Source organism: Leopardus geoffroyi, chromosome B2, assembly GCF_018350155.1.
Source record: "Leopardus geoffroyi isolate Oge1 chromosome B2, O.geoffroyi_Oge1_pat1.0, whole genome shotgun sequence".
NCBI lineage: Eukaryota > Metazoa > Chordata > Mammalia > Carnivora > Felidae > Leopardus > Leopardus geoffroyi.
Window position 1 is genome coordinate 25,391,991 of NC_059332.1, and position 21,747 is coordinate 25,413,737.

General features: G+C 43.0%; 2 pseudogenes; one reads left to right on the forward strand and one right to left on the reverse strand.

Moving 5' to 3' along the window:
* Positions 1-626: 626 nt before the first annotated feature.
* Positions 627-12,581, forward strand: LOC123609872 (annotated as a pseudogene).
* A 2,161-nt stretch (positions 12,582-14,742) lies between these two features.
* LOC123609873 lies at positions 14,743-15,626 on the reverse strand (annotated as a pseudogene).
* Positions 15,627-21,747: the final 6,121 nt, after the last annotated feature.

Consider the following 21,747-nt stretch of genomic DNA (forward strand, 5'->3'; position numbering starts at 1 on the left):
ACTAGACCTAGTGATGAGTAGGGGCACGAGTCAAGAGTCAGTGACTTCTGTTTCAATATTCTGTATTTAACAATGAACTGGCTGGTGCCATTCCTGCTGGGCTGATGTAAAGCTTCCAACAACCTAATTGAAGGGGAACATTGGTTTTAAATGCCCTGAACACTTGGTTCAGCTGCCAGGACCCCCTGGATCCTTGGCCATGCATTCCCCACAACCTGTCAGACACATGATCCAGTGACTTTGGAGAAGACAGGGATCACTGCCAGGTGCTTCTTGGCATATTGTAAGTATCCTGCCTCTTTCGCACCTTGTGAGAAGGGGACAGGCAGGCACCCAGCAGGGCAGCCTGCTAGCCTGTCAGCATACCCAGGTCTGTGTGCTGCTAGACCTTACTTCCACATGATCAGCACAGTGGGTGCCAGACTGACCAGTCCAAGCAGATGCTCTGGGGCAACGCTTTAAAAGCACAGTTGTATACTATGACTTGGAATGCATACTTAGGAAAACAGTTCAAAAACAAGAAAATGCAGACTAACACTCAGATTAAAAGATACTTTTGAAACTCTTAGTTTCTTTTGTTGCATTACCATTGTACATTGATGGAATTTGTAGTGGTGGGGATAGTCATGGCAGTGGGGCTGGTGGGGCTGGTGGTGGTGGTGGTGAGTGTATGTGTGTACGTGTATGTGTGTGGGTTTTCACCCCTCAACAAAGGAAATGTTCTATTGCTCCCTGAGGTGCCACCAAGAGGATATTCACTATTAGGCAGACACAGTATCCAAATTATAAAACCCACTGGGATGTGATGCAGGATTCAAAGGTTGGGATTCAAAGGTTGGGGTTAGGGAGGAGAAGCTGGAGTTACCTTGAGGTCCTTCCAAGAATCTGAGAAGGAACAGAAATCCCATATGTTCCAAATTTGCCTGCCCCTCTACATCAGCCCCAGAGATGATCTTAGACTATGTTGGAGCTCCCATTTCATCACAAGTGTGTTCAATTAATCGAAATTTGAACCAAAAGTAACCTTAAGAGATCATCTAGCTTGACCTCTTTATTTTGGAAGGGAAGAGATCGAAGCTCAGTGACTTTTGTCTAAGGTCACTGGACTTTTTCTGTACAAATCAGATCTTGGACTCAGTGTTCTTCTCTCTACAACATCTCTCAGGTTCTGTTATATACAAGGCCACATGAAAACGAGAAAGAGAAATGTCCTGGCTTCCAGAAAAAAATTCCAATGCAACTCAACCTCCCTGGATAGGTTGGGCACAGATGAAATGCTGAAGGGCCTTTGTCTCTAGTGGCATCACTGTTTGACTGATGATGCTGAATTTCCTGGTTCTAAAACACTGCAGATACACTGTTCTAGTGTAATCATGGTGGCTAGAATGTTCTGTCGGGGGATGGTTGCTGTGAAAACGAGTAGGAAGTTAATGAGTAGGAAGTAGCACATTGGAGTGCCACCTTCTACACATCCCCATTTTAGTTAAGATGTGACTTATATACTAGACAAAGCTGTTTGACAACTACTGTAATGCTGATTTCCTTCCAGTGTTTAAGAGAGATTCTATCATGTAGTCATGCTTTTTTTAAATGCACCTCAAAGTTGAGCTATTACCTTGAAAATTGGCCCACTCATACCTTTGTTTCTTAGAAGCTTTCCCCCCTATCTTCCCTGTTCCTCATGTTTTTCTTCAGGCATGCTTGCCAACACATACCCAGAGAAGCCTATTTGGGTGCAGTCTATTTCACTCAAAATGTTTCATAGTCATATTTTCTTTTCCTTTTAACTGAGATAGAATTTACAGGCCGTAAAAATTCACCTGCAGAAGAGTACAAATCAGTGAGTTTTATTATATTCACAGAGTTGTGCAACTGTTACCACTATGTAATTGCAGGGCATTTTCATCACCCAAAAAACAAGCCCCATGCCCATTGGCAGACCTCCCCTCTCCCCTCTTCCTCCAGCCCCTTGGCAACCACTACTCTTTCTGACACTATGGATTTGCCTAGCCTAGACATTTCATGTAAATGGGATCATACACTCTGGTTTTTTTGTGTCTGTTTTTTTTTTTTTTTTTACTTTGCATAATGTTTCCAAGGGTCATCCATGCCATAGCATGTGTCAGTGCCTTAGTCCTGTTTATGGATGAATATTATTCCATTGCATGGATATGCCACATTTTGTTTATCAGTTCGTCACTTGGTGGACATTTAGGTTGTTTCCACTTTTTAGCTATCAAGAATAATGCTGCTGGGCACCTGAGTGGCTCAGTTGGTTAAAGGTCTGACACAGTTTTGGCTTAGGTCATGATCTCATGGTTTGTGGGTTTGAGCCCCACGTTGGGCTTCATGCTGACAGTGTGGAACCTACTTGGGATTCTCTCTCCCCATCTCTCTCTGTCCCTCCCCTGCTTCTTGCTCTCTCGCTCTCTCTCAAAATAAATAAATAAACTTAAAAAATTAAAAAAAAATTACACTGCTATGAGTATTCATGTACGTGTGTGTGTGTGTGTGTGTGTGTGTGTGTGTGTGTGTGTTTCTCCTGGCTATATACCTAGGAGTGGAATTGTAGGGTCACATGTAATTCTATGCTCATAATCATTTTAACTTCCACCTAACGATGTAAATGCTTTTGAATTTGCCCAGATGGCCAAGATAAAATAGAGATTACGAAAGCCTTGGGATTTTGTACTTGTGCACTCATATAGAGTCTTAATATTGTATAGTTAGAGGAATGGAGGGGACTGTAGAGATCTAAGCAAGGAAGAGGGGGAAGAGGGAGGGTAAAAAGTTACCTTCTAGCTAAGTAAGCCACCTTAAAGATAATGTCAGGAGTCCACCCAAAGACTTCTTCTTCCATTGCATTGGCTACCCTTTTTGCAGGGAAGGCTGTACAAATAGGCTTTTAGATGGACACATTATCCCCCCAATAATTTAGAGGTTCTGTTAGAAAGGAAGAAGTGGAGAATGGACACTGGATGGGAAACTGGCAGTTTCTTTCATAATTAAAAAGTGGTCAAGAAGTGACATTAACCCAGATCTCTCAGCTCCTTTCCAGTGCTCTCTGTAGATACAAGTTTGCAAAGGGCTTCATGGTTAAAGTGCTCATTTTCCAAAGCAGAGAGCTGAAGACTGAATGAAAGGTTTCTTTTCTTGTCTTGTCTTTTTTTAAGTAGGCTTCACACCCAGCGCAGAGCCCAACTCATGATCCTGAGATCAAAACCTGAGCTGAGATCAAGAGTCAGATGCTTAACCGACTGGGCCACCCAGATGCCCCTGAAAGAAGATGTCTCTTCTTCGGGATTACAATATTTAGAAAATTTAGAGTCAAATTTCTAAATCAAAATGTTTACTTAGTTCTCAGCATTTCTAATTTGTGATCAACTGATGACAACACACATTCATGACTTCTAGAGAAATTCCTTTCAAAGATCTATAATGAAATGTTCGTAGTAGTAGGTTGTGCTGATCGTGAACATTTGGCCTATAGGCCAAAGCAATAGGATTTTTCTTTCATGAATGTATTTCACTGTGACTTGCAAACTTGATCACTGAGGAGAAAGAACCAAAGCTACTTTGGCGAATTGAGTGGGAGGAGAGGGCACCAGGGAACACACCCTGCATGAGCAACTGTGGGGCCACATGGGTCACATGGAAGAAATTATGAGAGACACCTGCTCAGGAAGATACTGGTAGGCGTCAGTGACTAGTGCAAGTCAAAGGGCTAGAGGGCCAGCCCATGCCAGGGAATCTGAGATACCCACATCCAGAAGTAGCTGGGAATCTTGGAGGTCAGCTGAGAGGGACAAGCTTTCAGAGGTTAGGACAGGAAGAGTCAAACATTAAGTAGGAAAGATTGTTCAAAGTTAATGTTCTGATGAGTGAACTATGCCTAAGTGAGCCAGATCTAGAGAAGCAAGTTACCAGACTCTGCTTTCCTTTAGCTCTCTGGGTAGTTAGGCATGATTTTAGGGTCTCATTTACAGGAAAGAAGAAGGGAATCAACATTTACCAAATGCCTACCATGTGCTAGGAATGTTATTGCAGAGACTATAGTGTAGAATGAGAAACACCTCATTTATGTCATTTATTAACTTCGGGTCCTTAACAAGCTACCCACCCCCCCAACCTCTCTAAATCCTCCTATAAAACAGAGTTCTTAATACCTACTTATCAGAGGTTTAAATGTCATTGAGGTATATACAGTGATAAGAAAGTGATAATGATCAGTATTAATCAAATGTGAACTGTTTGTTACACACTTTTCTCATTTCATCCTACAGAAATGCTATATAGTTTAGGTGCTTTTGACTGAGTCCAAGATAATTTAAAAGTTTGCTCATGAAAAGGTAAGTTTTGGAAATTATCGACTCACATAATCAAAAAGTCCAGGGGCAGATCTTTCAAGTTCCACCATGATTACATCTGGAGCCTCTAAATATGTTATCAGAACTTTTTCCTTTATTACTGTCCTGCCTCCGCACTCTGTTTCAGCTTCATTCTTTGGCAGGCTTTCCCCACATAGTGGCACCTTTAGGCTCATTTCTACCCACCCTATTGCTAGTGAACCAGAGAAAAGAAGGTAGACTGGTCAGAACTGTGTCAGGTGCCCACCCCTGAATCAGTAATGTGAGAAAGGAAAAGACACACTGATCAACTAACTACCTGTATCATGTGCCCTCCTAGCAGGTGCGCAAGGAAGGACCACGTGACTGACAGTCTCATCGTTTAGGGAACTGACAGTTTCTAAAAGAATTCAGGCTTAGATTAAACAATTTGCCCCAAATCACTCAGCTCTAAGTGGAGGATCTGGATGTAAACCCCAGGGATTTCTGACTCCAAAGTGCATGATATTTGCAGCACAACACCAAAAAAGTGACGAGAGCCACATATAAAGGGATATCTAGAGCAGCAGGTGAGGACACATGCCTGATACACAGATAAGCAAATCTTCAGAGGTTCCATCTTGACTACCGACTCAAGTCTAAATTCAAAGAACCGGACCATCTGGCAAACCTCTTTACCTCCCTTATTAGTTTCCAATATTCTGCACGAATACTTTCTTTTATTAATTTCTCCAACTAAAATGTCACACTTCCTCTTCTCCATCCTTCACCGTTGTAGATACCATCCTCCCCCCTGAAGAATATCCTGTTTTACTTCTCCTTCCCAAAATGCTTTTCAGCTCTTAGCATTATACTAAGGTTCTACCTCTTCTCAGAAAACTTTCTTTACTGATGCCTCATGTGGCACATTCTTTGCATTTTGTATAATAAAAGCCTAGTCCTAGGAGCCAGGCCATTTCAACTCCAGTCCTAACATTTTCACCTTCAATTTTGGTTATTGTTCGTTGGTTCTCTATTATGAGTGAGGTTTTTTTTATTCCATTTTTATCTCCACTATTGGTTTCATTGTGTGTATGTTTTTTAGTGGTTATTCTAAGTTGTTCTTTTTAACTTTTTTAATGTTTATTTTTTGAGAGACAGAGAGAGAGAGAGAGAGAGAGAGAGAGAAAATGAGTGGGGGAAGGGCAGAGAGAGAGGAATACACAGGATCTGAAGCAGGCTCCAGACTATGAGCTGTCAGCACAGAACCCAACATGGAGCTCGAACTCACAAACCATGAGATCATGACCTGAGCTGAAGTTGGTAACTTAACCAACTGAGCCAGCCAGGTGCCCCTCTAGGGTTTTTAAGATAAATCTTTAACTTACAATCATCTACCTTCCAAACAGTGTCTCATTTCACATACAGGATGAGATCCTTCCAGTAGCGTGCTTCCATTGGCCCTTCTGTTTTCTGTGCGTTTGTAGCCATATCTTATTTTCACATATTTGAAAACCCCACTCTACACTGTCACTGCTTTGCTTTAAACAGTTATCATTATAAAACATTAAAAACTAAGGAAAACATATTTATCCACATATTTACCAATTCAGGTCTCTTCCTCTGTTTGGGTTGAATAACATTTTCTTCTACCTGAAAAGCTTCCTTTCACATTTTTTGTTCGCTGATCTTCTGGCAATGAATCTTTCAGCTTTTGTTTGGCTGAAAAAGTCTTCATTCTGCTTCATTTCTGACAGATATTTTTGCTGGATATAGAATTTTACACAGACGATGTATTTTCTGCCGACACTTTAAAGATGCCATTCTAGGAGCATCTGGGTGGCTTGGTCGGCTCAGGTCATGATCTCACCGTTCATGAGTTCTAGCTCCACATCGGGCTCTGTGCTGATAGCTCAGAGCCTGGAGCCTGCTTCTGATTCTGTGTCTCCCTGTCTCTCTGCCCCTCTCCTGCTCATGCTCTGTCTCTCTCTGTCTCTCAACAATAAATAAATGTTAAAAAAAAAAAAAAAAGTTTAAAGATAGCATTGTATTGCCTCCTGACTTATGTTGTATAAACAGTCACTAGTCATTATGTTTTATTATGTATGTATGTATGTAATGTTTTATTATGCCTAGCTGCTTTTATTAAGATGATCTCTTTTCTTCCTTTTTTAAAAAAAACTTGTTATTTAAGAAGAGTGGACATACTTGGAATAGGTTGGATCTTTTCGAAGCTTGCTTCTAAGCTACAGTAGGGCAAGTCCAGAGTACTCTTAGGTCTTGGGATAATTTAGCCCCACTATTAAGGCAATGCCCAGGAGGCATTTCCATTCCAGCTCACAGGAACACAAATCATTCCTAGCCCTGTGTGACCTCAAGGAATTGTTTGGTTTACTGCTTTCCAGTTGTTCCTTCCCTATTCTTGAGTCATTTCTAATTTTGTATGTGCCTGTCAATTCTCAGCCCAAGACTGGAGAGGACCTTTCTGCAGATCTCCAGAGCTCTCTGGGTGAAGTTCCCGCCCCCCCCCCCTGCTTGTTGTGCAATGTCCTGAGAAACATTGGTTCATATATTTTGCCCCCCTTTTTAGTTATTGCAGTCAGGAAGATATATCTAATGCTGATTGCCTCATCCCAGCCAAAAGTAGAAATCCTCTCTTCATTTTCTTTGATTAAAATGTGTTTTCAGGGCACCTGGGTGTCGGTTGGGTGCCCAACTCTTGATTTCGGCTCAGGTCATGATCTCACGGTTCCTGAGTTCGAGCCCTGCATCGGGCTCTGTGCTGATGGTGCAGAGCCTGCTTTGGATTCTCTCTCTCTCTGTCTCTCTCTCTGTCCCTCCCATGCTCTCTCTCTCTCTCTCTCAAAATAGATAAATTTTAAAAGTGTGTTTTCTTTCTTTCCATCTACTAATTCTCTTAGTGTCCGTCCTGTTTATTTGTTCTTGTGTTCCTTTTAATTTGGACTTCATTTATAACTTTTTCTTTATTTTTGCCTTTTTTTCTCAGTTCTTTCACTTATTTACAAATATTTCTTTTCTCCAAGAATCTCATGTCAGAGTTTTTCTAATTTTAACATATTTTTCCTTATATATCTGTTATCCTTTGCCTGACTTTCCTTCTTTTTTTGGCGAATTTGAAATTTGAGGTGAGTTTTCACTAGTTTGTATCTGTTGTCTTTCTGGCATACTTTCATCATTTGTAAAGACATTAGTCTGCTCCTGTTTATTCTTGATTTTATTGGATTTGATCATGATCCTTTTCTGTTGCCCATTTTTAGATGAAATGACTTTTACTGTGGTTTTAGGAGTAAGAGAAAGGCTAGGATAGTTTTAAGGGGTGAATGGCTCTATAGCTCCCCCTTCTGTTGGCTTCAGAAACCGCCCTACTTTAAAGATCTGCTTCAATGTTGCCTCTCCTTCATTTTTACTGGGATCTTCTTTTTCCTTTGCTGCTGTTAATCTTATCCTCCATATCATGGAATTTCCTTCCAGCAGTTTTTACTCACTTTCAGGCTTGTTCTGAAAGGGATTTTGGTTTTTTAGTTTGAGCATTCATTTAGTTAGCTTCTTGGTCTGTTTTTTGTTTCTTTGTTTTTTTGGGTTTTTTTGATGGGGGGGGGTGGTGCTGATGGGGAAGAATGGTCAAGGGAGATTCAAACCTATGGTCCCACCTCCACTATCTTCCACATCTCCCAGAATCCAGTCATTTCTAAAGTCTTGTAGTTCCATCTGTCATGTTTCTATTTAATTATTCATTTACTTCAACAAATATTTATTGGGTACCCACTGCGTGCATGATGTTGTGCTAAAAATTACAAATAGGAATAAACATACTCTAGCCTTCAAGGAGTCTCCAAAGTCAGTCAGGGAGGCAAGTATAAGCACAATTAAGTACAGCCAGACTGCGGTAAATGCTGTGAAGGTGCCATGGAGACACAGAGATGACAACAACTAATTCTTATTGGTTTGAAGCCAGGGCAATTTTCATAAAGAAGCAACATTTACATTCTCCCAAACTAAAAGGTCTAATGTGATCCACATAATAATAGGAATCAGGATTCTTGTAGGAGGGTGGACTGATTTAAACAGTAGCTCTTGAAACAGCCAAGTTATGTTATTAAAGAAAATGCAGCGAGATAATGAGTACTGTCTCCTGTACAGAACTGTGTGCTTCTTGTCACCCTCAGCATGGACTCCTTTTCCTTCTATTGTTTTATTTGCTAGCAATGCTGACAGGTCTCTGGGAGGAAGACGGTATGACTGTCACTTGTAGATCCTACCTCTTTCTCTTCACAGGAGACACACCAGACTATAGCTTGCCACTCTTCTGCTGGAAGCGGGGTCCTGCACTCAGCATTCCTGCCTTCTTGACCTGTGGTGTTCACCGCCAGCCCTGCACCATCCGGTCACCTGGGTAGGCTCACAGGCTGGCTCCTTGGCTAGCATTTCACACAATCAAGCTCCTTTGTTTGGGTACTCTTATAAAGCCAAGGGGTTGGTGTGTGTGCTGGCACAGGAAGAGGGCGGGCTGCCATCTACCCAGCTTTTACCCAGAGCAGTCTTTGTGGGCAGATCTTCATTATACAGCACCCATGTGTGGGTCTGACTTCTATTCATAAGAATTTAAAAAAAATTTTTTTTTTTAGTGTTGAATCCTGTACTCAATTATGCAAGGCTTCAACTAGGTTTTTTTTTTTTTTTTTTTTTAACATAGAAGATGTGGTTATTTTCTGCAGTATTTCCTCAGTCTGTGATGCTATTGCTTCTTACAGAACCAGAAGCTCAGAAGCAAGAGGAGGCCAGCCAGGCAGGAGGTGGAAGAAAGGAGGATGTGAGTTAAAGAAGGCCTTCTCTATATGAGCACCAATAATGACCTTCCAGAAAGAGGAGCCTGTTAAGGAGAAACACAGGTGGAAGCTGTTGACTAAAAGAGGAGGAAGAGGAAGAGAATTTACAGTCCAGGACAGGAGGGATTAACAGCCTTCCTAGATGCCCCTCATCCTGGCCCTTCTGGGTGCCCTGCCGTCCCCAGACCAGCTTCTATGGCCAGGCCTTCAGGCAAGTCACTGCAAGATCACCACTCCTCCTGCAATCTAGGGGTTCACTGACACTCCCAATTTCTCGCCAGGTGGGGAGCCCTTTTGCAAGATCGTTCCTTTAAAAAAAAAAAGGTTTGTTTTTTTAAGTTTATTTATTTAGAGAGAGACAGAGAGTGTGAGTGGGGAGGGGCTGAGAGAGAGGGAGAGAACGAGAATCCCAAGCAGGCTCTGCACTGTCAGCATGGAGGCCGATGCAGGGCTTGAACTCATGAACTGTGAGATCATGACCTGAGCCTAAATCAAGAGTCAGATGCTTAACCAAGTGAGCCCCCCAGGCACCCCTGTAGGACAGTTCTGAAAGATGAACTTAGAAACTTCATTGAAAAAATTAGAAACTAGAAACTCTAGAGGCGCCTGGGTGGCTCAGTCAGCTGAGCGTCTGACATTGGCTCAGGTCATGATCTCACAGCTCATGAGTTCAAGCCCCGCGTCGGGCTCTGTGCTGACAGCTCAGAGCCTGGAGCCTGCTTTGGATTCTGTGTCTCCCTCTCTCTCTGCCCCTCCCCCACTCATGCCATGTCTCCCTCTGTCTCTCAAAAATAAATAAACATTAAAAAAAAAGAAACTAGAAACTCTAAAGCTTGGGAGCAGAGGACTTCTAAGCTGCAAGATTCTTGTCCTAACTCAACTGTCTGGCAGATTGGCTCAGCTGGCACCGTCCACTGGGCTCCCCTCTGCCATCTTCCTTACTTCTACCCTGAGTTGGGCACCAAGCAGAGAGACTGGGTCATCTGGGCCACAATGGAACTGGGATGGGGCCCTCTGTCCCCCTAAGTACTGGTTTTCTTCCTTCTCTCACTTCTGGGCATGGCCTGAGGTGGGAGCTCTGGCTTTGGGCTACCCAGGGTTTCTGTTTTGTTCTTTCAGTTATCCCTGAGCCACTGGCGATGCAGACACTTCCCCTTTGGACAGTCGGTATTTCTCTCTGGGGCTTCAAATCTTCTTGAACAAATCCTTCAGCTCCATGGCCTGAGCCTGGTATTCTCCCCCCACCTTGGCTCCATTTCTCCTGCCTTCCACACACACAGTCAACCGGTTGTTCATGACAACAGCATCTTTCAGTAAAGATCCCTCTATTTGTCCCAGACACATGGGCTGGAGTTTGGGACTGATTATGACTCAGTTATGGGGACTTAGTAGGAGCACCTTGGTTCCAGGGAACACATCTACCCTGCAGTGAGATGGATAGCCAGATCCATATGTCCTGTTTTAACTCATTTTTTTTTTAACGTTTATTTATTTTTGAGACACAGAGAGACAGAGCACGAACGAGGGAGGGGCAGAGAGAGAGGGAGACACAGAATCCGAAGCAGGCTCCAGGCTCTGAGCCATCAGCCCATAGCCCGACGCAGGGCTCGAACTCACGGACTGCAAGATCGTGACCTGAGTTGAAGTCGGATGCTTTACCGACTGAGCCACCCAGGCGCCCCATGTTTTAACTCATTTTTAAGCCATTCACTAAGTCCCAAGTTCCTTCTGAATGCTTTCTCTAGCTTTTAGCTCGTATGTCCAACAATAAATGAGCAAAGCTCTTTTGCTGAAGGTTTTGTCCAATAGAGCATCAAGCAGCTCTGCCACTGGTGCCCAAATGATAATCTGGCATCGTTCTGATTATAAGCTGTGTGACTTGGGCGAGTTACTTAACCTTTCTGGGTTTTAGTTTCTGCATCATTAAACTAGGAATGGTCATTATGGCTGTTCTATAAGGTTATATACAAATGCAATACCTAGAACAGTGCATTTGTGTACCTAGAACAGTGCTAAAATAGCAGTGTTGTTTTTAATGTTCACTTATTTATTTTGAGAGAGACAGAGAGAGTGTGTGAGTAGGGGAGGGGCACAGAGAGAGGGAGAGAGAATCCCAAGCAAACCGTGAGATCATGACCTGAGTGGAGATCAAGAGCCAGACACTTAACTGACTGAGCCACCCAGGCACCCCCAGTATTTGATATTATTACTGATTGTGGTCAGGACTATGGATAGCATTAAACACGTATAGAAGAACTGTCATCTCTCTCTTTTTTTAATGTTTACTTAATTGATTTGAGAGAAAGAGAGAGACAGAGAGAGAGAGACAGAGAGAGAGAGTGCAAGTGAGGGTGCACAAGTGGGGAAGGGGTAGAGAGAGTGGGAGACAGAATCCCAAGCAGGGCTCGAACTCATGAACTGTGAGATCATGACCTGAGCCGAAATCAAGAGTCGGACACTTAACCGACTGAGCCAGCCGGGCACCCCAGAACTGTCATCTCTTAAACAGAGTGCCCTCCCAGCCAAGCCTCCTACCTGTCTGTCCTCAGGAGGCATGGCTGGTACTCAAGTCAGAGAGCAGAGGGATGGTGACACCACACACACACACACACACACACACACACACACACAGTAGCTGAGTGAGGAGAGGGCATGGAGCCTCATTGTGGGCACTCCCAAAGTGTAAGGTTGAGCTCTTTGGCTCAGGCCCATGGTGCCAGCAGGACGGGCAAGTGTTGGGGGCTTTGTACTGCCAGGAAGCTCCATAGCCACCGTTGAGATCAGGTGGTGTGATGAACAGCACAAGCGAGCTTGGGCACAGCCTTGAAGGCCAACCATTTTGGAGGTGCTTCCTCTGCAAGAGGAATTGTGTTGGAAAAAGTAGGGGTTGAAGACAAACAGCCAAATTCTGTATCAGAAAGTGCGTCAGGGTCCAGGTGATCAAGAAAGGCAATAAATAGGGGCGCCTGGGTGGCGCAGTCGGTTAAGCGTCCGACTTCAGCCAGGTCACGATCTCGCGGTCCGTGAGTTCGAGCCCCGCATCAGGCTCTGGGCTGATGGCTCGGAGCCTGGAGCCTGTTTCCGATTCTGTGTCTCCCTCTCTCTCTGCCCCTCCCCCGTTCATGCTCTGTCTCTCTCTGTCCCAAAAATAAATAAACGTTGAAAAAAAAAAATTAAAAAAAAAAAAAAAAAAGAAAGGCAATAAATAAATAAATAAATAATCACAGCCTTTGTACCCAATGATGGTTGTTTGAATTTTATTGAGGAAAATGATGGAAGTTCTGATGGCTGGATTTGGTTGCAAAGATCATGTTGTCAGTGACATTCCTGGAGACATTAAGGATGTCAAAGTAGCCAAAGTCTCTGTTTTGCTTGTATAAAAGGCAAGAAGGAAAGACCAGGATCTTAAGTTTGATGGTGCACACACGACAGTAATACATTTTCATAGGCAAAAAAAAAAAAAAAAAAAGGAAAAAAAAACAGGCAAGTGTGAGGTTGAACTGTGTGAAGTTGCTGGGGTTTGGAAAGAAACTCATAGATTCCTGTTAGGTCCCACTTGGAGCCTCAGGAGAGAAGAAGTAGGGAAATGGGGATTTCTAGCTCTTCTCCCCTCTCCCAGGTCCTCCTGATGACTCCTCATGTAGGGCATAGCTTCCACACCCAGACTGACACCTCAAACTTTAGACTGCCTGCTCTCCCCCTCCCCCACCCCGGGGCACTTGTTAAAACGCAGATTCTGACTCAGCTGGGGACAGGGCTGGCTGCCCTACATTTCTAACAAGCACCCAGTGGATGCTGCTGCCGCCCCCAGACCATCCTGTGAGTAGCAGGGCTCTAGATAATGTTGTCGGTAGAGTTTTGACACATTCTAGCTCTGGAGCTCCCAGGATAAACCTTTCCCTGGCAACATTAGCATATTAAAAACAAAATGAAACAAAGCTGCACCTGGTTGTGCCTGTGACAGCGGTGTCACATTCCCCCGCCCCCACCCCACCTGTCTGGAGAATTTCATAATCTACTTTTTTTGCTGCAAACCCACTAAGCCTATTAAAAAGCCTTTTTCTTTTCCTTTATTCACTGATCTTTCATTCAATAGGTATTTACTGAGCACCTACCACATCAGAGGCACTGTGTAACACAGAAAAATTCCCACCCATGCCTTGGACTGTGGCAGGAGTCATTATTGGAAATGAAACCTGACCCTCTGTTATTTCTCTTACAATTCTGCTTCCACACAGTATAAAGTGCAAGCCCCCTAATATGGCACTTCTGATACCTGCTGAAAGCAGACTTACCCTCTCAGGGACAGCTCACCCTACCTCCAGCCCTGCCCAGTACTATATTTCTGTCCCCACAATGTCCTGCTGAGCAGTTCTGACCTTTGGCACCTGCTCCATCCCTCTTCCTGTAGACATTCATTGCTCACCCATCCATTTCCAGATGTGGCTCCCCTTTCCCAATCCGTTTTTTCTGAACGCCCACGTGGATTTCCTGCACCCCCTTGGTTCTGACAATTTTACACTGAAATTCTGCTTCTCTCTCTGCTACACTTGAAGTTTCTTAAGTGTAGAGAATGGTCTCAATCACTTCTCCATCAGCCAATTTTTGCTGAACTGCATTTTGTTATAAGTACTATGCCCCCTGGTAGGAACCTCTGCCTGGTGGTTTTCCCATCTGAGATGCCCATGGACCTCAACCTGCTTCCAAGTCATTAGTTTTGGCCTCACAGCTGCTGGCAAAGGGCTGGGCTACAGACTGCTGAGGAATGAAAAATGTTCCAGGGTGAACGTGCATCATCCGTGCTATGTGACATTTTACAGCCCAGCTGTCGGGCCAGAATCAATAAAAACCCTGTCAGCACAGGGTGAGGAGAATATGAAGTAGGCAAGCAAAGGGCAGGAGGGTTTGGTGCTGATGTCTCTGGCCAAGCATGTTACCACTCTAGAGGGAGAGTGGGTCAGGAATTTTAGATCTGCTCCCACCCTGGAAATCTCAACTTTGGATATAATGCAATGGAAAAGGAATCCAAATGCTCTGTGCCTTCTAAAACTAGTTCTATCTTGCTTCACCTAATGTTTGGCACGGCTAATCTTTCCTAATTTGACAGTTTTGTAGCCATTTCACTTTACATCATCGGATTGCTAAAAATCCATTCTTAACAGAAAACAAAACTTCTTTTTCCTTACTTAGGCATATTATCCACTTTTATTGTAGAAAGACATATACATATAAGTAAAAGGATCATTTCACTTGGTCTCACCATTCATAGGTAACCAGTTCACACCTGGTATTTGTCTTTCCAGATTTATTTCTGCGCACATACACATGTACAAATATTTTGATGAAAATATGATCATACTGTGAATACCATTTATAATGGCCCCTTGGTATGGATCAGTTTAGATCCAGATCTTGTTTGGCGTCCATATAGGTCTGTACTGTTAAGACTGCATAGTCTTGCACTGCATGGATGTACCAAAATTTATTTAATTCCCTGTCACTGGACATTTTTGTTGGACATTGTAAGCAATGCCTAAAATAACATTTTTGTACTAGTGTCTCTGGTATAATTATTTCCTTAGGATAAAGTCCAAGACACAGAACTGCAAGGTCTGAGAGATTAGCAGCATTTTTAAGGCTTTGCAACGATGTCTATGAGGTGTATCTGTTACATCTTGCTTCATACAAATTCTTCTGTGTATCCAGAGCCCAGTCTATAGCTTTGAGCACCAGGGAGGCCAGCCGGGCGGCCTAGTCAACACTTCTGCCTAGTATGTCTGCCTCAAGGTAACTGAGTTGCTGAGGCATGGCCTGGAATTCAAATACTCTCTTGGCACTACAGGGGCAATCTGGAATACCCTTTTCGGGGGGATATTTTCACCAGGAATCCAGATCAGGACAACACTTCCGCCAATCTCTGAGAATCTTGTCCAGATTCAAAAGCTATGGTAGGTTTAAACTTCTGGAAAATTTTCTCTTCCCTGGACTCATGTTTTGCTGTGGAATCCAATTCTTTCTCGTGCGCTTCACCCACGCTTCCTATGATCTCTGCAACATCACCCTTTCCCACGACTTCAGGTGTAATGCCATCTTCTGTTTCCGTTACAATTTCAAATCCTTAAAAGAGGAAGTGGGAGTCTGGAACTCAACTATCCAAAGCGGTAATGTGCTTTGGGACATCTGGAGCAGGTCTGGGGGCCCAGATAGCCGCAGGCCCTGAAGAGGGGAGCACCAGACTCCAGCTGGAGGCACAAGGATTCTCCTGTCTGTGGGGACGAGCCTCAGAAGGTGTCTCATAGGAGTAGTACTCCTTTTTCCTGATTCCTAAAAACTCACAGCCGTCTTAGCCTGGTGGCTCTGGTAGCAGAAGATGAAGAAGCCTCGGTGGAAGGCATCCCACGGTGGCCAGGCAGCGACACGTGGACACGTGCACCTGCAGCACAAAGCGCTCCATGAGGGATGAGCGACGCACAGCTCACCGGCCGGCTGCTACCCCGGCGGCCCCGCCCGGCCCCGCCCCCTCCGCGGGCTGCTCGCCTACCTCCGTCAGAACTGCTCCCAGACAGTTCTCTCAGCCCAGCGTGTCCTCCTCCTCAAGCCCTGCTCCGCCTCCCACTTAAATCCTTCAATATATTCATAAAAGCTGTTTTTAAATCCTTGTCTGATCCTGACATTTAAAAAATCTGTCATTTCTGGCTCTCTTTCTATTGCCTTGATCTCCGCACCCCCGAAATATGGGTCACATTTTCATACTTCTTTTCATGTCTACTATCTTTTGATTGAATTTAAGATATTGCAAATGTTTTATTTTCGGGTATTTGGATTTTGTTGTCCTCTTTGACAGAGTGCTGGGCTTCCTTCTTGCAGGTAGTTCTCTTACTTGCAGATCAGCAGGGTCCTTCCCAGGCTTGTTTCTAAGCTCTGTTGGGTGAATCTGGAGTAGCCTTTACTTTAGTGCTACTTAAGTTCTATTCCTCAGGTGTGACCTTTCTGGGATTTCTACTGAATATCCTGGGTGTTCATCGACATATCTCCATGTGGCTGGTCAGAACTCAAATGTCTCCAGTGCCATGCAAGCTATAATTACCAAATGGTTTCTTTTTTCTCTGGTAGCTGTTCTTTGCTTGGCCTTGTGGAATCTCCCCTGTATATCACAGAAGCTAGCCTTCAGCCAGAACCTTCAAAAGTGTCATGCAGATTTATGGAGCTATTTCCTTGCGTTGCTTTGCAACCTCAGCCTCCCTCGGCGTTCCAAACGTCTGTCTCTGTCTTCTCAGCTCAGCAAGACTGCTGTGCTCTGCTTGGATTCCTTCTCTCTGCACCATGGTTTAGAAGGTTCTTAAGGCAGAAAGCACAAGTGATTGTAGGGTTCAGCTCATTTCCCCTTTTTTTCAAAAGGTGTGTGTTTTCTGAGGACTGGAAACAGTGGTTTCTTATATCCTGTCCAGTGCTCTCATTGTTTATGGCACAAGAATTGGTCTGGAATCAATTTACTTCCTATATACTCTTTTAATGAGGTTTGGAGGGGGTTATTATGTGGTTTTAAAAAAATACAAATACAAAACCAGTATACTGGTTCTAAGAGAGGTTTTCCTCACTCTTAGAAAATAAATGGGTAAAAATAAATAGTACCTTTTCTGCCTCTGAAGACATGTGATGCCACAAAGGTTTGCAGCAGCACCCATGAGGGAAGCTGATCTAAGGGGAAGGCCAACAGGATGTTGACAATAACAGTTCTAGAAAACACCTAGGTCTGTGATAACATCAGTGAGATGACCAACCCTGAATCTGTCCTAGCTTTAAACTAGCCATTCTCAAACAGTCTCAGGGCCCCTTTACAGTCTTAACAATTATTGAAGATACCCGGATGGCTCAGTCGGTTAAGCATCCAACTTCGGCTCAGGTCATGACATCACGGCTCATGAGTTTGAGCCCCACATTGAGCTCTCAGCTGGCAGGACAGAGCCTGCTTTGGATTTTCTGTCTCCCTCTTTCTCTTCTTTGTCTCTCTGTCACTCCCCCTGCTTGTGCACTCTCTGTCTCTCAAAAATAAGTAAATAGGGGTGCCTGGGTGGTTGAGTCAGTGAGTGTCCTACTTCTGCTCAGGTCATGATCTCGCAGTTTGTGAGTTTGAGCCCCACGTAGGGCTCTGTGCTGACAGCTCAGATCCTGGAGCCTGCTTTGGATTCTGTGTACCCCTTCTCTCTATTCCTCCCCTGCTCATGCTGTGTCTCTCTGAGTCTCAAAAATAAATAAACATTAAAAAAAATTTTTTTAATAAGTACACATTTAAAAAAAATTAAAGAAAAAATAATTATTGAAGATCCCAACGAACTTTTGTATATGTGAGTTATAGCTATCAATGTTTACCATATTATTAATTGAAATTGAGAACATCACAAAACATGTATATATTATTAATTTAAATAGCTAATTGGGACACCTGGGTGGCCCAGCTGGTTGAGTGTCTGGCTTCAGCTCAGGTCATGATCTCGTGGTCCACATTGGGCTCTGTGCTGACAGCTCAAAGCCTGGAGCCTACTTGGGTTCTGTGCCTCCCTCTCTCTCTGGCCCTCCCCGGCTCACAGTCTGTCTCTCTTTTTCTCTCTCTCAAAAATAAACATAAAAAAGTGTTTAAGTAGATAATCTATTATAGAATCTAAAACCCATGACATATTACCACAACTAACATTTTTATGAAAAATAATGTCTTATAAAACAAAAAATAACTTAGGGATACCAGTGACATTGTTTTACATTGTTTTTGCAAATCCCTTTAATGTCTGGCTTAATACTAGACAGCTGGATTTTCATAACTTCTTTTGAATTCATTTTGCTCTTATCTGTTGTTTTGGTTGAAAAAACAAACAAACAAACAAACAAACAAATCTGGCCGCACTCAGATATGTAGTGGAAAAAGGCAGGAATATTTTTATTCGTGTTGAGAGAATTGTGTAGACACAATTCTTCTTTAGTAGACACCAAAAACTTAACAAGTTGCAGTTATTTACAGGTTATTTATAATGTGGGCTCTGAAAGGATCTCCAAAAATACTTATACTCTGTTACAGGACTCAGGACATTTTTACTGTACAGGGTCAGACAGTCAATATTTTCCACTCTGCAGGCCTTGAAGTTTCCGTTACAGCTGCTGAGGTCAGCCAGTGTAGCTCGACAGCAGCCATTGATGATATGTGAACACATGAGTATGGTTGTGTTCCAATAAAACTTTATTTACAGAAACTTTTTTGAAATAAACTTTTTGTAAACAACTGTTGACTTCTGCTTTATTACAAATTAAAATCCATCGGTCTATCCTGCACTTGGGATGGATGTTTTTCACCATGCCAAGGCCCTGAAAGGGTTTTAGGGACCTTCAGGGGTCACTAGATCACATTTTGAGAACTACTACTGTAATATTTTTGTTATATGAGGTCAAACATTTCTTATTGTTAAAGGCATTGGATCTTCTGTTCCTTGCAGCCAAAAGCATCCTAAGTGATACATTCCTGGGTGGTTTCTCAAGCCAGAAATATGCACACTAAGTTTCTATTTTGGATTGTGGGAAATGGAAAATCAAACCCAACCGCATTCCTTCCTGCCAGTTTGGTGTGCGGGCAGTAGAATGGAAATAGCAAGTTGCATGTCCAGACTGAGAGGTCCTGAGCCCACTGGGAGCCTCACAGCGCCCTGGAACATTGCCAGAGAGCTTCAGAAAGTTTCACGTTTTCACTGGGAAGAACGGAGGTAACCAAAGAGTCCTCATTATCTAGACAAGGGGCATATTAGTCAGGATTCTCTAGAGAGACAGAACCAATAGGATTTATATATAAAGACATTTATTATAAGAAATTGGCTTTCATGATTATGGAGACTGAGAAGTTCTGTGGTCTGGTTTCTGCAAGCTGGACATTCAGGTGTAGTTCGAGGCTGAGTCCATAGGCCTGAGAATCCAGAGAACTGTTAGTGTGAGTCCAAGTCTGAGAACAGAAGGTGGATGTCCCAGCCCAAACAGTCTGGCAGACAGCAAATTCCCCCCCTCTTCCACCTCTTTGTTCTAATTCAGGCCTCCAGTGGATTGGATAATGCCTGCCCACACTGAGAAGAGCAACTGTTCTACTCAGTCTACTGATTCAAATGCTAATCTCATCCAGAAACACCCTCACAGAAATGATGTTTAGCCAAATATCTGGACACCCCATGGTCCAGTCAAGATGACACATAAAAGTAACTATCACAATAGGACAAGGCAGGATAAGTCAGCATGAACTTTAGAATGTCAGACTACAGGGGAATGCGGGTGTCTGAAAATGTGTGAGCATGTAGGAGGACAGTGAACAGGACACCCCTGTCTGATAAGGTCCCTGTGCCAGCATCACATCTGCCTCCTACTGCTTAGAACCAACCTCAGGGAGCAGAAGGAGAGGGTGAAAGCTCTGAGTTGACTGAGGGTCTCCTAAATTGACAAGTATTAATCTACATTGACTACATTGGCATTGTCATTTCTGCCAAACAGAATAGGGGCTCTTGAGATACAAATTAAGATCAATTTTAAGAGGACTTAAAAATGTTTATATGCCTTTGTTTAAGCACTAAAAATTCATATTTCCTAACAATGGACATCATCAGACTCAAAGACTTTGCCAACCTGATGAAGAGAAATATCCCACTATCATTTTACTTTTTTTTTTTTTTAGTTTATTTATTTATTTTGAGAGAGAGTGTGTGTGCAGGAGGGGCAGAGAGAGAGAGAGAGAGAGAGAATCCCAAGCAGGGTCTGCACTGTCAGGGCAGAACCTGATGCGGAGCTCGAACTCACAAACCATGAGATCATGACATAAGCCAAAGTCAAGAGTCAGATGCTTAACTGGCTGAGCCACCCAGACACCCCCATTTCTATTTCTTAATTATCAGTGAGGAAAAGCATCATTCAGATGTTATTGGGGGCACTATTTTTGAATCCCCCACGGTGCTTTTGAATTCAGGGCAGTTGACGTTACAGTTTAGAATCTGCAGACAAACCTATGTGCACAGAAATGGGTGCTGCTACTTTTACCTTTTTTTTTTTTTTTTTTTTTTCTGAGAGAGAGGGAGAGAGAGAGAATGAGGATGGGGCAGAGGGCGAGGAAGACTGAGAGAGAATTCCAAGCGGGCTCCATGCCCAGCACACAACCCAACTCGGGGTTTGATCCCATGACCCTGAGATCATGACCTGAGCCGAAATAAAAAGTTAGATGCTCAAATGACTGAGCCACCCAGGTGCCCCTACTTTTATCTTCAAAGTGAGTAGACTTAACAGTTTGTCAAGGACTAAATAGACCACTTACAAGACATATTGCTCCATTTCAAGTTGACTTTCTGCCCTTTTTGTATGTTGATGCTGTTTACCATGGAAATTCCATTTTGTTTTCATATATACACTTCCCTGCTATGCCTTCCACTCAACTCTGTTGACTGGCTTCTGGAAACAAGGCCAGGGCACTAGGCTCTGCGTGATTCAGGATTTTGATACTTCCCAAAACTCTCTTCTCTTTTGCAATATTCTAATAAAAATAATCATATACTTCTTTGAATCTACATTCCTCATGACAGGCAAGTAATTTTCCGTGTTGTGCAATTTTCTTATATATATTAAACAGCTTTGGTTTGCTTGCTTGCAAGGGTAATATCCATCTATAAATTACTTTGATTAAAAACAAACTGGGGGGCGTCTGGGCGGCTCAGTAGGTTAAGCATCCAACTCTTGACATTGGCTCAGGTCATGATCTCAGTTTCGTGAGTTTGAGCCTCACGTCTGACCCTGCACTGACAGTGCAGATCCTGCTTGATATTCTCCCTCTCTCTCTCTCTGCCCCTCCCCTGCTTGCACGCTCTCTTTCTCAAAAATAAATAATATATAAAACAACTTTTTAAAAAAATGGTACACAGGATAAAGAAGATTCCCTGAAATCCCACTTCTCTAACATAGCAGTTATTTGCTTTTTTAATATTAGCTTTAATCATTGTTTAACTACACAGATATTTTACATATTTATCATGCTGTGTCATTAAGCATTGGTAATCAGTCTGCTATATTTAGTCTACAAACATGATAAAACATAAGAATAATTGTATTATGGATTTTCACAGTCCTTGGCTGTTGTGAAATTCAAATATCATCACCTCTCTTTATTCTACATTTTAAATTAATTTATTTATTTACTCATTTATTCAAGAAATATAAGGGTGCCTAGGTGGCTCATTTGGTTAAGTGTCCAACTTCTGCTCAGGTCATGATCTCACGGTTCACAGGTGTAAGTCCCACATCAGAGCTTGGGGACTTCTTTGGATTCTGTGTCTTCCTCTCTCTCTGCTCTTCCCCTGCTCATGCTCTCTCTCTCTCTCTCTCTCTCTCAAAATAATGATAAATGAACATTTTTAAAAAATATTTATGATGCTAGGCAATGCAGGTACAAATATAAATAAGAGAGACATTGTTCCTGCTCTTAAGGATATTACAGTCTAGGAAGGGAGATAGATATCATCATGTGATTTTCATGCATTTACCCATTTGAGCCTTGCATTCATGTTATATTT